At 52.3% G+C, this 17351-nt stretch overlaps 1 protein-coding gene across 9 annotated transcripts in view; it reads right to left on the minus strand.

Annotated features, from left to right (window-relative positions):
* PRR5L (proline rich 5 like) overlaps nucleotides 1–17351 on the minus strand; it is a 142036-nt gene that overhangs the window by 56403 nt on the left and 68282 nt on the right. For 2 of the 9 annotated variants that reach the window (XM_038563017.1, XM_038563016.1), the window contains exon 1: nucleotides 1688–1926. The exons of 2 other annotated variants lie outside the window; for them this stretch is intronic. The gene's annotated coding sequence lies outside the window, so the exon portion shown is untranslated. Of the gene's footprint in view, nucleotides 1–1687; nucleotides 1927–5924; nucleotides 6045–7038; nucleotides 7359–8475; nucleotides 8696–10451; nucleotides 10570–10674; nucleotides 10807–14232; nucleotides 14255–14345; nucleotides 14429–17351 lie in introns of those variants that run through there. 5 more of the 9 variants (XM_038563013.1, XM_038563014.1, XM_038563019.1 and 2 more) reach the window with 5 other exon arrangements.

Raw genomic sequence — 17351 nt, forward strand, 5'->3', positions numbered from 1 at the left:
GTGGCCCACAGGTGGCTCTGGAATCAGGCAAAGCCCTGGCATCAGGGCTTGTTCTGCTAGTCACCGACAGTGACAGAAAAACTGGTGGCCCAAAGATACGCTCCCCTTCTAGTCCCCAGAGCCTGTCGATATCCTGTTAGATGGCCAATGCTGTGACTCCGCTAAGGATCTTGAGAGAGGAGCTCATCCTGGATTTTCCAGGTGGGCCATAAATACCATCACATGCATCCTTATGACACAAAAGCAGAAGACGCAGCATCCACCAGCCGCCACTGGAAGGAGGAGAAGGGGGTCCTCCCGCAGCGCCTCTAGAGGAGGATATCCGGCCCTGTGACACCCCGCTTCTGGGCTTTGCACCTCTGCAACTACGGCTGCGTGCAGCCACCAAGCTTGGGGCACTTTCTTATTGCAGCCACCCGGAATGAACACTCACCCGTGTGGCCAGGGGGGGCGCTCTGAACCCCAGTCTGGACATCTGTGCAAAGAGGGATGGGAAGAGTGACTCTGGAGAGTTGGGGTGATGAGAGCCTGGCAGGGCTCCAGGACCTGGGCTAGACCCAGGTGCAGTGAAGGGCCCGGGCAAAGGGGCCAGAGCTGGCCCGAGCGCCATCACTCGCCCGTGACCTGGCGGGTGACTTAGGATCCACGTGAGGGGACTCAACGGAGGCTTAAAGTCGTCCCCATATACCCAGGAGGTGCTTGATAAACGCTCCCTGTGGCTCCTCTTTATCCCACCACCGCAGCTGCATTAGCCCGCTGGGCTGCGCTCACCGGAGCCCACACGCTGCAGGACGTGAGCAACAGAAACGACTTGCCTCAGTCCTGGAAGCTCTACGCTCAAGATCAGGGTGTTGGCAGGGCTGGCCCTTGGCTCCTGGTTGGCTCGCAGACGGCCCCCTTCCCTCCGTGTGCGCACCTCCGTCCGGGTGCCCGCCGATTGCATTAGGCCCACCTGACAGGCCCCTCCTGCCTCAGCACCTCTTCAAAGGCCCTGCCTCCAAATACAGTCACATTGGAAGGTGCTGGGAGCTAGGTTCTAAACAGACGGCAGTTGGGGTTGGGGGGGACACAGATCAGCCACAACCACCACCACTGCCACCATCACAAAACGCTCTTTGCCTAAAGGCTCTAGGTTCGAGAAACCAGTGCTCTGTGCCTATTCTCCTGGGAAGGGCCCATGCGGGTAACACGGTGCAAAATGTACTTCTAGAATGATCTAAATGGGGGCACCTGGGGGGGCTCATGGGCTGAGCGTCTTCCTTGCGCTCAGGTCATGATCTCAGGGTCCTGGGATCGAGCCCCGCATCGGGAGCCTGCTTCTCCCTGTCTCTGCCCCTCCCCCTGCTTGTGTGCTTGCTCGCTCTCAAATAAAATCTAAAAAACTAAAATAAAATGATCCGAACGGTTAACTTTCGGGGTGCCTCGGTGGCTCCATCGGTTAAGTGCTGGTTGAGCATCTGCCTTCGGCTCAGGTCCTAATCCCTGGGGTCCTAGGGTCGGGTCCCACATCGGGCTCCCTGCTCAGTGGGGAGTCTGCTTCTCCCTCTCCCTCTGCCCGTCCCCCTCCACCCCGCTCGTGCGCTCGCTCTCTCTCTTGCTCTCCTTCTCTCTCTCCTGATCAGTCTCTCAAATACATAAATAAAATATTTTTTAGGAAAAAATAAATGGTCAAGTTTGGAGTGCTTACGTTCAGTTATGTGGAAATCTAGGGTCCTGGCTACAGGAAGGGCCGTGGTGGCCAGAGGGTCATCGGTGTCATCGCTGGCCTTGCTCCTCCAGGCTCACTGCACAGGGGTTTCTTTGAAAACCTCCACATATAGGATCTAAGAGATGTTTCTTGGAGGAAAAAAAAAAAATGCGGCGCCTGGCTTTCTCCCCCCAGCGGCCAGGGCCAGGGCCAGGGCCCAGGGAGCGGGGCACACAGGCCTGCAGGCAGAAGAGGGTAGTGCACTTGGTAGGAAATGCAAATAAATTCCACTAAGGCTCTGAAAAGGGAAGTAGGACCGTGACGCAACTTAAAGAAGTGAGTGGCTTATAATGACTCTGAGGCTTCCAGGAAAAAGCCATCCTGAGGGTAAGTAACAAACATGTCAAAGAAAACTCAGCTCACAATCGGATGTGAACACAAGGAGAAGCCAGCTCCCGGGGGAACCGCGTAGACGGCCCAATTCACATGCCCCCCGCCCCGCCCCCCGCCCTGGAGCCCCTGCAGTTGGGAGGCCCTGCCCGCAGCCCCGGCCCTGGGACCTGGCCGCAGAGGTGAAGCGCCAGCGTCCTTAAGCACCATCTGGATGCAGATACTGTCACGGAACCTGACCGACCTGCTCTCTGGCCGCCCAGAATCCTCCTTATGGGAACGCCTGGCAGGGGAGCGACGGGGCCACGGGTGAGCGCCAGCCGTGAGGCACACACGTCACCTATTCCTCCAGTATTTCCACAATGAATGGTGGGGGTGTTGGCCAAAGCCTTTCATAGATTAGGACAGAAAGCATCAGAGTGCCTCACATCCTGGGAACACGTGCATGTGACAAGTGCGCTCACGGGCACGGAGTCTAAATGAACGGCCTACTGCCTACCGTGTGGGACACTCAAAATATTCTGAGAGCCTGTGTGCATTGCCAGCCCCACCCTACAGAGAAGGAAATGGATGTGCCCAATGTTTGCCTTGTCTAAGGTCATACAGCTTATGCCAAGAACCCCACCGCCCAGGGGCCTGGGTGCCACCTCCCTTTGCTGCTTCGATGCCTTTGAAGGCTCCCCACAGCTCTCAAGAATAAATCCCCAAACTCCATCGTCATCCCGTCACGTCCTGCCACTCTCCACCCCGGCTCATTGGCCTTCCCTCATGTCCTCCAACACCACCTATTCTTTCCTGCCCCAGGACCTTCACACATACTATGCCCTCAGTGTGAAATACTTCCCATCCACTTCTCCAGGCTCAAACCCACAGACGCTTTTGAAAAAAAAATATTTAGGGGCACCTGGGTGGCTCAGGTCATGATCCCGGGGTCCTGGGATCAAGTCCCACATCAGGTTCCCCTCCCCGCAGGGAGTCTGCTTCTCCCTCTGGCTATGTTTCTGCCTCTTTCTGTGTCTCTCATGAATAAGTGTTTTTAAAAAACTTTTAAGAATTTATTTAAATTCAATTAACATATAGTGTATTATTAGTTTCGGAGGTAGAGGTCAGTGACTCATCAGTCTTCTATAACATGCAGTGTTCATCCCATCACGTGCCCTCCTTAATGCCCATCACCCAGTTACACCGTCCCCCCTCCCCCCCAGCACCCTTCAATGTGTTTCATATGATCAAGACTTTCTTATGGTTTGTGTCCCTCTCTGATTTCACCCTGACCCATAAGACCCTTTATCACCTGTCTTTCGCTTGCTCAGAGAACTCTTTCCCCTCACACCTGATTAGGTCACATGACCCCACAGACCACCCTCCTCATCCCCACCCCCTCTGTTGTCTTGTCACCCAATAAAGGACTACAGAATCAGTTCTTACTATTTTTGTGAGGTCCGTGAAGGCAGAGACTATATCTATGCTGTTCCCAGGTGCGTAGCACAGTGCAGGAATTTTGCACACACTCGAGGAATGAGCAAGTGACCCGGCCACATGAGAGGTACTACTTCCAGGAGACACGGGAACCACGGGTAATGTGTCAGCTGAGAACACCAGCACCCAAAATTAAAGGCTTTACCTACCAGTATTAAAATCTGACAAACCTGCAATTGAATCCGGCCTCTACGGTGGATTAGTTGGGTGACCTGAGTAAACGACTCACAGTGTCCTCATCTTCAAATGGCTGGGGTATGCATCTCCACCAAATAACCTAGATCATAGCTCGGGCCCATCCAAGCACCCCCCACCGCCCCAAATATAGCGAGTGTTCATACTTTCATAACACACTGTGTTCTTCACAAAACCCTTGCAGGTTCCAAGAGATGACCCAGGACTAGGGTTTGGGGCAACAGGCGCTCTCGCACATTGCTGGAAGGAGGGCACTTTGGGGCCAGCGGCAAGGCATGGACATCTGAGATTTGCCACAGGGACAAAGGCTGCGCTCTCTGACCTAGCAATTCGACTTCCAGAAGTTTTAGGCATGTCAAGTGACTTACAAAACCAGGAGTTTGACTACCGCCTTCCTTACGACAGCAACAGATTGGAAATAACCTAGATGCCCGGCAACAGAGGACTGGCTATGTAAAACTTGGGTGTCCCACAGGCTGGAGTCCTACGCGGCTCTAAGAAAGAACGAGAAAACTCTTTGTGTCCTGACTGGTGCGCCCTCCCATCCAAGTGTGCTAAACACAGAAATCACGCGTATATTCTGCTACCATCTAAGTGAAATAGATGAAAAAGACTATTTACCTATTTCGTCGCACTGCATAAAGTATCTCCGGAAGGACAAACCAGAAACTGAGAACACCTGTTGCCCTCAAAGCAAAGAGCTGAGTGACAGGGACATGGAAGGCAAGACTTCTCTCTGTAAACCTGTTTGCACCTCTGGATTTTGAAACCTCGAAAACGTACGACTTACTCAGATAAGTACGTAAGAACAACAGCGATGCCTCCCCAACCCCCACAAAAGGACAAAACATAAAGGTTACTGATTTGTTCCAAATCACTCAGCGCCTTAGAAGAAGTAAGGATTTGAACTTGGCTTCTGATCCCAAATAAGTGATCTATCAACTAGAGGTCATTCATTCATTCATTCATTCGACACAGATTTATTTCTTCAGCACTTCTGCAAGAGGAGCTGCCTCGTACAGGGACACACAGGTCAGAAAAACAAAAACAAAAACAAACAAAAGGAAGATTGACTTCTTTCCTTTTTTCCACGATGCGTCACATACTTGCCATACTTTGTGGAATGTCACAGAGGGCGGGCTGGACCCGCCCAGGCTAAAGGAGGCGGTCACCACTCAATCCAATCTGGTTTTTGTCACCTCGGGACACAAGTTCAGCTTTGCCAGATCTGAATCTCCCAAGAGATGTCATAAATCCAGATTTTTTTAAAATGTGAAATCTCGTGATTTATAAGTGTCGGCAACGAGGTCACCAAGCTGACTAGCACCCTAGGCACCTAACATACAGGTTTGGGACCTTTACTGTATTGCATCACTGCCAGGACCACCAGCCTTCTCACACCTTTCTCTGGGGCCTAAATCAGGTGTCACTTCCCTTCCTGAGGTCTGCAAGCTGATGGGTTGGTGGAGAGTCCGGTCTAGCTGGAGGCCAGGAGAACCTCAGTGTCGCCAGCTGTCCGTTCAGCCCCTACCCTGACTGCCCTATAGAACTATCCTCTAAGAGCAGCAGATGACCCCCCGCCCCGACGCCGCACAAACCCACAACCAGCCTAGTAGGTGTTTCAGGGCCCACCTACCACATCATCTAGTTGACCAGCTTCTTAACTAATCAGTTGTCTCATCTCACTCCTACCCCATCACTGATCCCGCATTAGAACCGCCAGCATCCCTACGTATTACAGACACACTCATACACACTCCTCACATGGGCCAAGCCAGAAGTGTGCAGGGGACCACTAGGAGAAACACACAAGAAACGGAACCACACTGATCCAACCCGGGAAACTCGATCTGAACCCCACACTCCCCACCCCAGCCCACCAGACGGAAACCAAGTCAGAAGTGGGTATTCAAGCATGCTGAGACGGCTTTGCAAGTCACCTACCACGACTATCTTACTCTACTTGGCACTGAAGAGCGTACACTAGCTTTCGTCAGGATGGTCAGGATGGTGGCAAGCCTCTATTTGCAGCTAGCATCTCAGTTCATTTCCCGCTTGAACCTAACAAGGCAGGTTTTACGCCTCCCAGGTTGCACATGAAGAAACCGAAGCACGGGGATTAACTTGTCCAAAGGCAGAAGGTTAGTAAGAGGGACCAAGAGTCGGATCCTACCTCATTCCAGGGCCTGAGCTCCTAACTGCTCTGTTTTAAGCAGAGGTGAGAGGTGACCACCGCCCTGGCCTCCCTTCATGCACATCAACAGCTTCTTGCAGGGCTCGGGCAGCAAGCACACTCTGTCTCTCACTGGAAGGAGGCCCTGTTTTCTCATGGCCCCACCAGCTCGTGAGGTCATCGTGTTTGCTCACTTGCTCACTGACTAGCCCTGATGGCATGTAAGCTCCCCAAAGGCCAAGACCTGGCCCGCCTCACTGCCTGCCGTATCCTGCCTCGAGCACACCACTGGGCATGCACGAGGTAAACATCACACCTGGCCCTCCAGGCCACCCAGCTGGGTGGCCTCCTCTTTTCTGAGGAGCCAGAAAAAATTATCTCCCAGGATGACTGAACTGGGATCCGCCCAAGTAGTACTGTCCATGGGCAGGTGGATCTTGGCCTCGTGGGCCCGGATTCCGGGGTCTGTGTGCAGGTGAGTGTAGCGTCCGGGCCCTGGTCCCTGCAGCGGAGCAGAGCTCTTGTTTTGATTAAGGACCCAACTTCGAAACTCTTAGGGGACAAAAGCCAGCCTGGGGACAGACGCTCCCACAAACGAGAAAATGCGAAGGGTCACATCTGGACGATGGAAGAGGCTCCACGGGAAGAATGAGACAACGTTCTCAAAGCTCCACTAGAAACCAACGCAGATAGAAGAGTCTTGAGAATGTGATTTTCAGCTACAGTAAATATTAGTGCAAACAGGAGGTGAGCTCAAGTGCTCGCCTCTGCTTAGCACTCTCTCCTCAATGCCCACAGGACTCAAGGCCCTGACCATCCCGATCCAGCGAGCAGTAATTACTCCATCAGATCGTCTCCATCGCCCTGGCCTGCAAACCACCGTATAATCACCAGAAAAAAAAAAAAAAATCCCCTCCTTTGGTGTAAGTCAAGCAAAACTGTGGGGAGTCACCACATATCTTATTTACTCATCTATGAGCCCCGCTAGAAGGATCGAGTTTCTTGGAGAGCAAATTGCGAGGGTGCGGCCCCCTAAGTGGCATCCAGAGTGGTGGCGCAGGGCCTCCGGATGATAAACCGTAACGTCTAGACAGCAGCGGTAGCTGAGACTGACCATTACGTGAGCAGTTCCACTTCTGACACTTCCCACCTCGGTTTTAGCCTGGTGGGGGACACGGCGCTCCACAGCTACCGTCTCGCAGACAATAGGAGTTTTCAGCGTGGTTGGAAATGTGCTCTAGATTAACTTGTGCTATCTGGTAAAAAAATAATAATAATAATAATAAGCTTCACCCTCCCATGGCAGGAACAGGAGGTGATGCTTTTTCATGAGAAAAATGAGATCAAGGGAAAGGAAACTTCCCTCCGTGTCACGTAGCCAAGTATAAAGAGCGTTGAATAGAGACTCATAAAATTGAAGGGGCTCTCGGGATCTTATCACTTCACGGAGGTCGTGGGGTCACCTCAAGTTCATTCAACAGCCAAACATCAGGAGGTCCAGCGGGTGCCGGGATCTGAGAAGAGGAAGCAGAGAGGGTACAGGAGCATCAACTACCTGCTTCCACGGGGCCAGGGTCACGCCACAAACTCTCGGAAGTAACGTTATGAACGCAAGTTGACAGCTGTAAATGGAGATGGGTGCAGGGACGAAAGCGTAGATCACCTTTTGCGGTTACAAGGCAGAGCTAGTAAGGGGTCCAGTGAAAAACACAGGCTCCTCATTTTCTTGCCAGTGACTCTAAAGATGCTGGAGCCTAGAAAGGAACCGTCGGGAAGGAAACACAAGCTCTCAGAGGTAAGCGCTTCAGAAGCTCCAGTAGCCCTTCCCATCTGTGATGGACAAGGACAGGATGAAAAAAAAATCATATTTCCACAAAGATTTCGTGAGCACCTACTACCCTGAACACAAAGACAGGAAGGCCTGAAGCCGGGAGTGGTAAACTCGATTCTAACAGCACCGTGTTAGAGAATCCAGTCATCTCAGGTTTTGTTTTTTGTTTGTTTGTTTGTTTGTTTTTAAAAAGCTGGAAACTTGAGTTAACAAGTCGCCTAATTTTTATATTTTAAGCAGCGGAGGGCCAATCCCATTCTTTTGTAGTTAGGGGAACAGGCCCCAGGGCAACTGAGCTTGCCCCTGGTGGAGTCAAGATCAGGTCCCAGATCTCAGGTCCTTGACCTGCGTGGTCTCCAAGATGCCAGTTAGGACCGACGCATGGACTCTTTCAGCAGCTTCCCCTCTCTGCAAGGTTGATACCGACACCTTTTGGGGTGTCTTGAGAGTCACTGATTATCCTATTTTTTTTAAGATTTTATTTATTTATTCCTGAGAGACACAGAGAGAGGCAGAGACACAGGCAGAGGGAGAAGCAGGCTCCATGCAGGGAGCCTGATGGGGGGACTCGATCCCAGGACCCCGGGATCACGCCCTGGGCCGAAGGCAGATGCTCAACCGCCGAGCCACCCGGGCGTCCCAGGAAGCTGACTGTCCTGTTGGTCAAGAATTTTAAAAAATCTTCTCAGAGCACCACCAAGGATTACCTCGTTTACCCACCAATTTGGCCTGGGGATACTTCACAGTGAAAGGGGCCACAGGGCTCCACAGCGGGGGACTCCAGCAGCTGGCATGCTGTTGCAGAACTTCCCCAAAGTGACGGTGGCAGTTGACGTAGTCTCCCCCAGAGACACCTGGGGAATGACAGTGAACCAGTTCCAAAGGCGTATGTGGAGTTCGACAGCGAGCATTAATGGGTTTCCACCGAGGATTCTTGCAGCTGAGGGCATGAGCAAGTTGTGACAGGGTCTGAGGCAGCTGAGATCAGAGCAACACACACACACACACACACACACACACACACACACACACACGCATCCCAGCCCTTGCTGGAGTCCCGCCCCCAGTCCTTGGGAAGCAGACAGAAACAAATGCTTCTTTCGGGTATCCTTCCAGGCTCACCTTAAGGTGACATATATTCTAGTTCCTGAACGAGGGAGCCCAAGGTGCTCCCTCATCCTAGCATTTGCTAAAAACCGAACCCTAACTGCTGTCACAGATGCCTTCAACAAAACACAGAACTCAGCCTGTGTCAAAAAAAAAAAAAAAAGAACCAATCAAGCTAGAGGAGGTAAACGAGAAACGGGGGGCTGCTCCAGGCACCATTTGGCAAGCAGCCAAAGCGAAACCAGAACGCTGATGAATGCATTAGAAAAAATCATATATTTATACCCCAAAATTGAGGCAAGGGAAAGAGAATGAAAGCCTAGAGAGGTAATATGTGCTTTCAGGTAGCATACGATCATATGCAAAATAAATTATACAAACGTGTATGACCGGTTGCCGTGGGCCGTGGACAAAAAAAAAGGAGGGATTTTTTTGGTGAGTCCTATAACTCTCTGAAACCCTGAAACCTGTGACCTGTGGGCACAGGTCATCCATCAGCATGAAGAGGACAAGGCAAGGGAGGCACCATGTTTCAGGGTCATGCGCTTTATGGTTACACCCTTGATGCCTCATTTGCTTTACCCCAGTCCCAGCCCCCAAAAAAGCACACACACCACCCACTTTGATGAAGAACACTCGGATTTTTCACTCAAAGCTCAAGCACAGAGTAAAGGTAGCTGATTTTCATTACAGGCCTATCCTTTTGCTATACAGATAAAGAAAGGGGCAAGCCACATTCCATCCAAAAAGCTTCACATAGGAGTCCCTAAATTTCTTTCCCACAAAGAACCCAGTTCACCGGCTTGCTTTCCAGAGGCTAACAGAGCCTGATGAACCTGGCTGGGAGCTTCCGTTTTTCAACGAAGCCAGTATATAACAACATCATTTATTATCCTGCTACAGAAATGTAATATTTTTAAAAGGTGGGGAGGAAGAGAGCACTCTGTAGACATTTAAAGAATTAAAAAAAAAAAAAAGCCTCCAAAATCCTAGAATATGTGAGAACTAGAACTACCCTGGATAAAAAAAAAAAAAAAAAAAAAAACAAACGTCAGCTTAAATTTAATAGACCGTTTAAATTCCTAGTTGATGGTAATTAGAGAGCAAGCAACATTTCTTTAAACGCTGCTAGACAGAACTTAATCCAATTTAGGTAATCACTAACCTTTGCTGGGTTCCCCCCCACCCCTCTCTCTCCTCTAAATGAAATCCAAGGATTGATCTACAAAGGCCATAAACTGGCAAAGCATAAGAAAAGAATATTTAAAGACAGAGATTGGGTGACTATTACCACAAAAGGCCAAGTCCAATTAAAATGGAAACAGGTCTCAGGAGCTCCCTAATTTAAACCGCCTATAAACTGGGGTTTCCAACCGGGCGTCATCACATACAGCCGAGGCAGGTGGGGGTCCTGCCCCGCTTGCCCCCTCTGGGTACCCCATGAGGCAAGCCAATGACCAGGGCCGGCTTCAGGTGGGCGTGAGAGCCAGCCCCTGCCAGACTGAGGCCAGTAATTCGCTATATTCAAAGTGTCCGCAGGGCCTCCCTCCTTCTTCCACCTCCTATCCCCTCCTTTTTAGAGCTCCTACACTGCTGGGGTATCCACTTCCAATCCAGAAGCTTCCGTGTGAACCACCAGGACTCCCCTGAGTACTTGGCACCCTGGATTCTTCACAGAAGGCCTTCAACGGTAGATATCAAAACGTACTAGAAAGAACAAGGGGCTTAAGTTAATGGCTGTTATGTCAGGAGAGGAACCAACCTCTCTGAGCCTCTGTGTGCACATCTTAAAATAGGGAAAATAATATTCACCCGCTCAGGCTGCCGAGAGGCTCGAGTGGCATCACCATGGCTGTAACTGGCTCATAGCAGTCGCCCAAGAAATAAGCCGGCCTGGATGTTTTCACTGCACAAGTTTCGAAGTACACCCTGGATCCCCAGGCCCTGATAAAAATGATAATCAACTCAAGGTCACCTCTGATGTCTCATCATTGCTTTGCATCATTTTACACTCCCAACCTCCTTCCTGGCTGCAAAGCGGAATCTTCCTTTGTAAAACGCTGCCTTCTGCTGACCAGGCTATCACGCTCTCTGTCCCAAATTCCTAACCTGGCCCCAAATCCGCGAAATAATTGTATTCTCTATCTTCGGCGATTGAGATACTAATTCACACTGACTTGTTAACAAATGATATGGTCTATAAGCTGTACTTTCAACATTTGCATAAAGAGAGGCAGTTCTAGGGCACAAACTTTTTTTTTTTTTTTTGGTTCATTTGAGACAGAGAAAGAGAGAGAGAGAGAGAGAGAGAGAGAGAGAGAGCACATGAGCAGAGGCAGAGGGAGAGGGAGAAGCAGACTCCCTGAGAAGCAGGGAGCCTGATGTGGGGCTCGATCCCAGGACCCAGAGACCATGACCTGAGATGAAGGCAGACGCCCTGCTATCTGAGCCACCCAGGTGCCCCGAGAACCAACTTTTAATGAGAAACATTAAATAGCAGGGATCTCTCCGAGACGCTCCCACCCTATGTCTCGAATCAACTCTGTAGTGGTCTAGCTCTGCGAAAGTGATTGAAAGGGAAAAAAGGCTGCAATTCAAGAAAGATTTCAGTATACCTGACCGCGTACAAGGGCCCTACAAAAGGAATGACCACAGGAAGCAATGAGGATCGAGAAATTATTAAGACATCCACAAAGTCCTAATAGTTCAATTCTCTGCGGATAAAAGGTCGAAACGCTGCACATACACTGTCGATGAGCAAACTTGAGGATGACAACATCTAGGGCTGGACCGCCAGCAGGGTATTTTCAGGTGCCTGTGTAACAGTTTTCTAAATACAAGATTAGGGCTTTTTTTTTCCCCCCTTCAGTAATTGAGTCATTCTGTGGTACTATGTGACGTAGAGAAAAAATAAGAAAGAAGAAGCCACCAAGTTACTCAACGAGAAGATGATCTAATCAACCACCGAGAAACAACAAACTAAAGGGAAGGTGTCCAGTACTGGCCGCCACTGGAGGCCCGGAGCGACAGGCCCAGACCCCATCCTCAGCTCCAGCCCTGCGCGTGTGTGGCTTCGGACACACTACTCCGCGGGCTCACCCCTGTAGGGCTGGGGATCTAACGGTACCCTCCTTCCTCATCACTGTTTTGGTGCAGATGGTATCACCAATGTCTCGGAAGGCAAAGCTGAAGACATAATAATAACTCACGAGGTGCTGGCCCCCACCCCTTCCTCCTTTTTTAAATAAAGGAAACATTTTTATAACGTTCAAATACCAATCGTTATTGAAGTCTCATGCACCGAGATATACATCCATGAGCCTCTGCATCTGAAAGAAAGGAGGTCTCCTCCTTACGGAACAAGGGAGTTTCTCTAAAGCCTGGAGCATTAAGGCGGATGGACTAGCTCATTTCTAAGCGTCTTTCTTCCTTTTTTTTTCTTTCTTTCTCTCTGTCTTCTTTCTCTTCCTTTCTTTCTTTCCGTCCTTCCCTCCCTTCCTTCCTTCTTTCTTTCTTTCCTTTTGTTTCCTTTCTTTTTCTTTCTTTCTTTCTCTTTCTTTCTCTGTCTCTGTCTTCTTTCTCTTCCTTTCTTTCCTTCCTTCCCTTCTTTCTCTTTCTGTTTCTTTTTTCTTTCTTTCTCCATCTTCCTTTCCTTCCTTTTCTTTCTCTCTTTTTCTTTCTCTCTTTTCTTTCTTTCTTTTCTTTCTTTCTCTCTCCCTTTCTTTCTTTACTACCTTCCCTCCCTCCTTTTTTTCTTTTTCTTTCTCTCTCTGTCTTCTTTCTTTCTCTCTTCCTTTCTTTCTTTACTTCCTTCCCTCCCTTCTTTGTTTTCTTTCTTTCTTTCTTTTTTCTTTCTCCCTCTCTCTCTTCCTTTCCTTCCTTCCTTTTTTCTTTTTCTATTTCTTTTTCTTTCTTTTTCTTTCCCTCTGTTTTCTTTCTTTTCTTTCTCTCTCTCTTTCCTTTCTTTCTTTCCTTCCCTCCCTCCTTCTTTTCTTTTCTTTTCTTTTCTTTTCTTTTCTTTTCTTTTTTCTTCTTTTTTTTTTCTTCTTTCCACTATTTCTGGCTCTGGCTGTTTGAAGCGTCCATAAAGTACCGAAAGGACAGTGGTCAGGGCTCGAAAAACCAAAGACAACCTGTGTGCACTGATGAAGCATCGTTGCCTTCACCTGGTGGTTGCCGAGGGAAAGCGCTCTCACCAGCCCCCTCGGTGGGGGGAGCAGCTCGGCCGCAGCCACGCTCCGCAGGGAGGGCGCCCGCTGCACCGCCCGCCGTCCTCCTGGGGACCCCGCCAGGCCCCGAGGCTTCCAGCGAGGCCACCTGAGCATCTGCCAGCTCCGCTTCCCCCTCCGGACCCACCTGCGGCCCCGCGGCGTCCAGAGCGGCGCCTTCCCCCGACAGCGATTTACCCGAGCTCGGCGCCCGGCGGGGCAGCCGTGCGGCGCGGGCCGATGTCAGGGTCCCCGGAGGGCGCCCCCCGAGGCCGGTGCTGGGTGCGCGGGGCCTGCTCCACCAGCGCCCGGTGCCCGGGGCGGCGCGCACCCGCGGGGGCCTCGGAGCGTGCCCGGCCTGCGCGCACCGGCTCCAGGGCGCACGGCCCGACGCGGGGGCCGCCCGGGGCGCTCGGGCCGCTCTCGGGACCCCACGGGCCTCCCGCCGGGCGCCCAGAGGTGCTCCCCGCCTTCCTGCGGACCGACACCTTCCTGCGGACCGACACCTCGCGGCTCCGGGCCCCGGGGGACGAGGCGGCGGCGTGTGACCCGGGGCGGGCGCGGGCGCGGGGGGCGACCTCCCGCGGGCCGGGCCCTGCCAGCACAGTCTGCGGGGCTCGGCCTCGGGAACGGGGTGCGGGGGGAGGGGGCAGGGCGCCGGCAACGGGGGTCGGGGCCGCGGGACCGGAGCGGGGCTCCAGGGCGGCCCCTGCGCGCACAGGCCCCTCCCCGCGTGCGCACGGTGGGCGCGCAGGGGCGAGGTCCTCGCCGGGGCGGGGGGGGGGTGTCGCGGGCTGCGCCCCGGGCCGCCGCGCTCCGTGGAGCCGGGGAGCCGGGGGAGCCGGGGGAGCCGGGCGAGCCCGGGGCAGGCAACGCGGGAGGCAGGGAGGTCGCGCGCCCAGGTCCCCAGCAGTGCCCCCCCCTCCCCCCCCCGCCCCGCCGCGGAGAGCCCGGGAGGCAGCCGGAAAACTTTCTTTTTCGACCTGCGGCACAGCCCGGGTCCCGCGGTCCCGCGGCCGGCGGCATCCCCGGCCCACGCCCCCCCCCCCCCCCCGGAGGTCGCCGGCCGGTCCGGGATGAGGGTCCCCGCCCGCCGGCCCCATCCGGCCCCATCCGAGCCCGCTGCACCGGGACTCGCCGCCCCCGGGGCTTCCCCGCGCACCGCCCGGGGTCCCGGCGCTGAGTCACCCGAGCTCTCCGGGACCGGCCCCCCCGCCCGGGACGCCGCGCGCCGGGGAAGTTTCCGGGCCTCCCGGGGAAGTTCTTTTCTCTCACCCGGAGCGACGAGGGACCGGGGCTCCTCTCCCGCCGCGCGCGGCCCCGCTCGGCCCCGCCCGCCGCGCCCGCCGCGCCCGCCGCGCCCGCCTCCGCCGGCTCCCGCCGGACTCCCCGACTCCCGTCCACCAGCGCCGGCCCCGGCTCCCCAGCCCGCCGCTGACACGTTTCCCTCCTCCCCCTCCTCCTCCTCCTCCTCCTCCTCCTCCTCCTCCCCCTCCTCCTCCTCCCCCTCCTCCTCAGCTCAAGGCGTCTCCTCCCCCTCCTCCTCCTCCCCTTCTCTTCCTCCTCCTCCTTTTCTACTCCTCCTCCCACCTCCCCCTCTTCCCCCTCCTCCTCCTCCTCCTCCTCTCCCTCCTCCTCCTCCCCCCCCCTCCCCCTTTCCCCCTCCTCCCCTCCCCCTCCTTCCCTCCTCCTCTCCCTCCTCCTCTCCTCCTCCTTCCCTCCTCTACCTCCTCCTTCCCTCCTCCCCCTCCTCCTCCCCCTCCTTCCCTCCTCCTCCTCTCCCTCCTTCTCCTCTTCTCCCTCCTCCTCCTCCCCCTCTCCCTCCTCTCCTCCTCCACCTCTCCTCCTCCTCCTCTCCCCCTCTTCCTCCTCTCCTTCCTCCCCCTCTCCCTCCCCCTCTCCCTCCTCCTCTCCCTCCTCCTCCTCTCCCTCCCCCTCCTCCTCTTCTCCCTCCTCCTCTCCTCCTCTCCTCCTCCTCCCCCTCTCCCTCCTCCTCTCCTCCTCCTCCTCCTCCTCCCACTTTTCCTATCCTGTACTCAGAGCATTTGTTTCCCTCCCTCCGCCCCCACCCCACCTCACCCCTCACCCTCCTCCTCCCCTGCAGCGCCTCTCACTCCGCGGGGGAGGGGGCGCCTGCACTTTTCATCCAGATCAACAATTTCAGGAAATCCAGCTCTTAACTTGAAAAGCCTGGGAGGATGCAACAGGTCCAGAGACAGAGAGAGAGAGCGAGCGCTCCCAGGAGACGAGGTTCCCCCAGGAACCCTCTAGCCAGGGACCTGCGCCTCACCCCCCTACTGGGCCGCCCTACCCCGAAGTCCCCCCAGGGATTGTTCCTCAGGCTCAGGACAGTGCCAGAGAGCCTGGGACTTTCACTGTTGCTTCAAGGAACAGTCCCCAGGCAGATTCCAGGAACAGTTCATTTAAGTCCATTAATGAAAATATAATTCCAGTGAAGTCTCCCTTAGGTTTGCAAAACCCTTTTAAAGCTTCTAAATTCTCTTTCCCCGCTGAAGGTTTAGTGAATTGGAGGGTCCCCCAGAGTTTGAAACAACAGAAAACCAGTCAATTCTCAAAACTAAAAAGTGTAAAAATTATTTTTTCTTTTTCTTTCTTTCTTTCTTTCTTTCTTTCTTTCTTTCTTTCTTTCTTTCTTTCTTTCTTTCTTTTTTTCTTTTTTCTTTTTTTTTTTTTTTTTTGTGCAGGTGGTAAGAATTTGAGGCAGCTGCTTTCAGGACTCCCTGGCTTGTATAATTTCACCCTATGGTTGAGCAGGAAATACTTTTAAAATGCTGCCCGCTCAAACATCACACTTAGGCTCTGAAACCACAGTGACATTTGCTGGAAAAAAAAAAAAAAAAAAAGAATATGTCTTTTTATGTCAAAACTGAGAAGAAAAAAAATAAGTGTTTATTCTGATCACTGTGACCTTAACAAAACCTAAGTAAGGAAGGCTTGCCGGTCAGGGTGTGCCCAAGGGAGTTCCTTGGGGCCCCGTGAGCCCCACTTGTCCAATGATACTAAAGGAGTCTCAGTACAAACCCCAGGGTGATGAAGAGACTTTGACTCTCACCCCAGACATCACACACAGGGCAAAGCCCCTGCTCCAGCACGGGCCTGGGAGAGGAAAGCGTGAGGGGCTGGGACTTCAGCTGCCTCAAGGCAGCTGTGCTGAAGTCTTAAGAGCAAATGCCTGGCCCCAGGAGGTCAAAGTTTGTATCCCACCTCCTCCTGCTGCTAGCTGCCGGATACTAGCCAAGTTCCTTAGCTGTGCTATGCCTCAATTTACTCCTATGAAAATGGGGATAGAAGTAGTAGTGATCTCGGGGTTGCTATGAGAATGTGATGAGTTCATATGGAGAAAGCACTCAGAGTCTCTGCAGGATTTCAACAGAAATTAAGCCATTATTATTATTATTATTATTATTATTATTATTATTATTATTATTATTATTATCATTATCTCACAGGTCAGGAAAGTGCAAGGAGAGCTATTTCTACCGGGCCACAGGAAGACGGTCGGTTGGGCACGCTCATTCTGCCCCGCTAACTCCCTCATCTCCTTCAAAAGGCTTTGTTCAGGGAGGCCTACCTTATTCCTGTTTCATGTTATAGCTCACTCCTCCTTCCCAATCCCCCTCACTGGACTCTACTTTTTCTTTTGTTCGTTGTGTCTATCACCTTATAACATGTTACAGAATTTATTTATATTTTTTAAGAAACTGTATCTCACTGGGTGTTATGCTATGTTGACAAATGGAACTCCAATAAAAAATGAAAAAATTTTTAAAAATTTTAAAAAGAGAGAAAAAAAAAAAAAGAAACTGTATCTCTCTCCCACCACCTCTTACTCCGAGGCCATAACATCAGCTCCATAGGAACACGGGCTTTGGGCAGCCCGGGAGAAGCTGCATGGAGCCTGCTTCTCCCTCTGCCTATGTCTCTGCCTCTCTCTCTTTGTGTGTCTCTCATGAATAAATAAATAAAATCTTAAAAAAAAAAGGAACACAAATTTGTTCTGCACACTGGTATCATTCAAGATCCTAAGACAGTGCCTGGCATGAAGTGTGTACCCAGTAAATATCATATGAATGGATTCACTCAGCAAATTGATGCTGTGTTGATAAGATGGGTTAGACAAAAAAAAAAAAAAAAACCACAAAAAAAACCACACACACACACACACACACACACACACAAAAGATGGGTTAGACACTGTGCAGCAAGAAAGAAAGTAATCGGTAGGCTTACCCAAGGATGAAAGAGGCTCCCTCTGGAAGA

This window comes from Canis lupus, chromosome 18, assembly GCF_011100685.1.
Source record: "Canis lupus familiaris isolate Mischka breed German Shepherd chromosome 18, alternate assembly UU_Cfam_GSD_1.0, whole genome shotgun sequence".
NCBI lineage: Eukaryota > Metazoa > Chordata > Mammalia > Carnivora > Canidae > Canis > Canis lupus.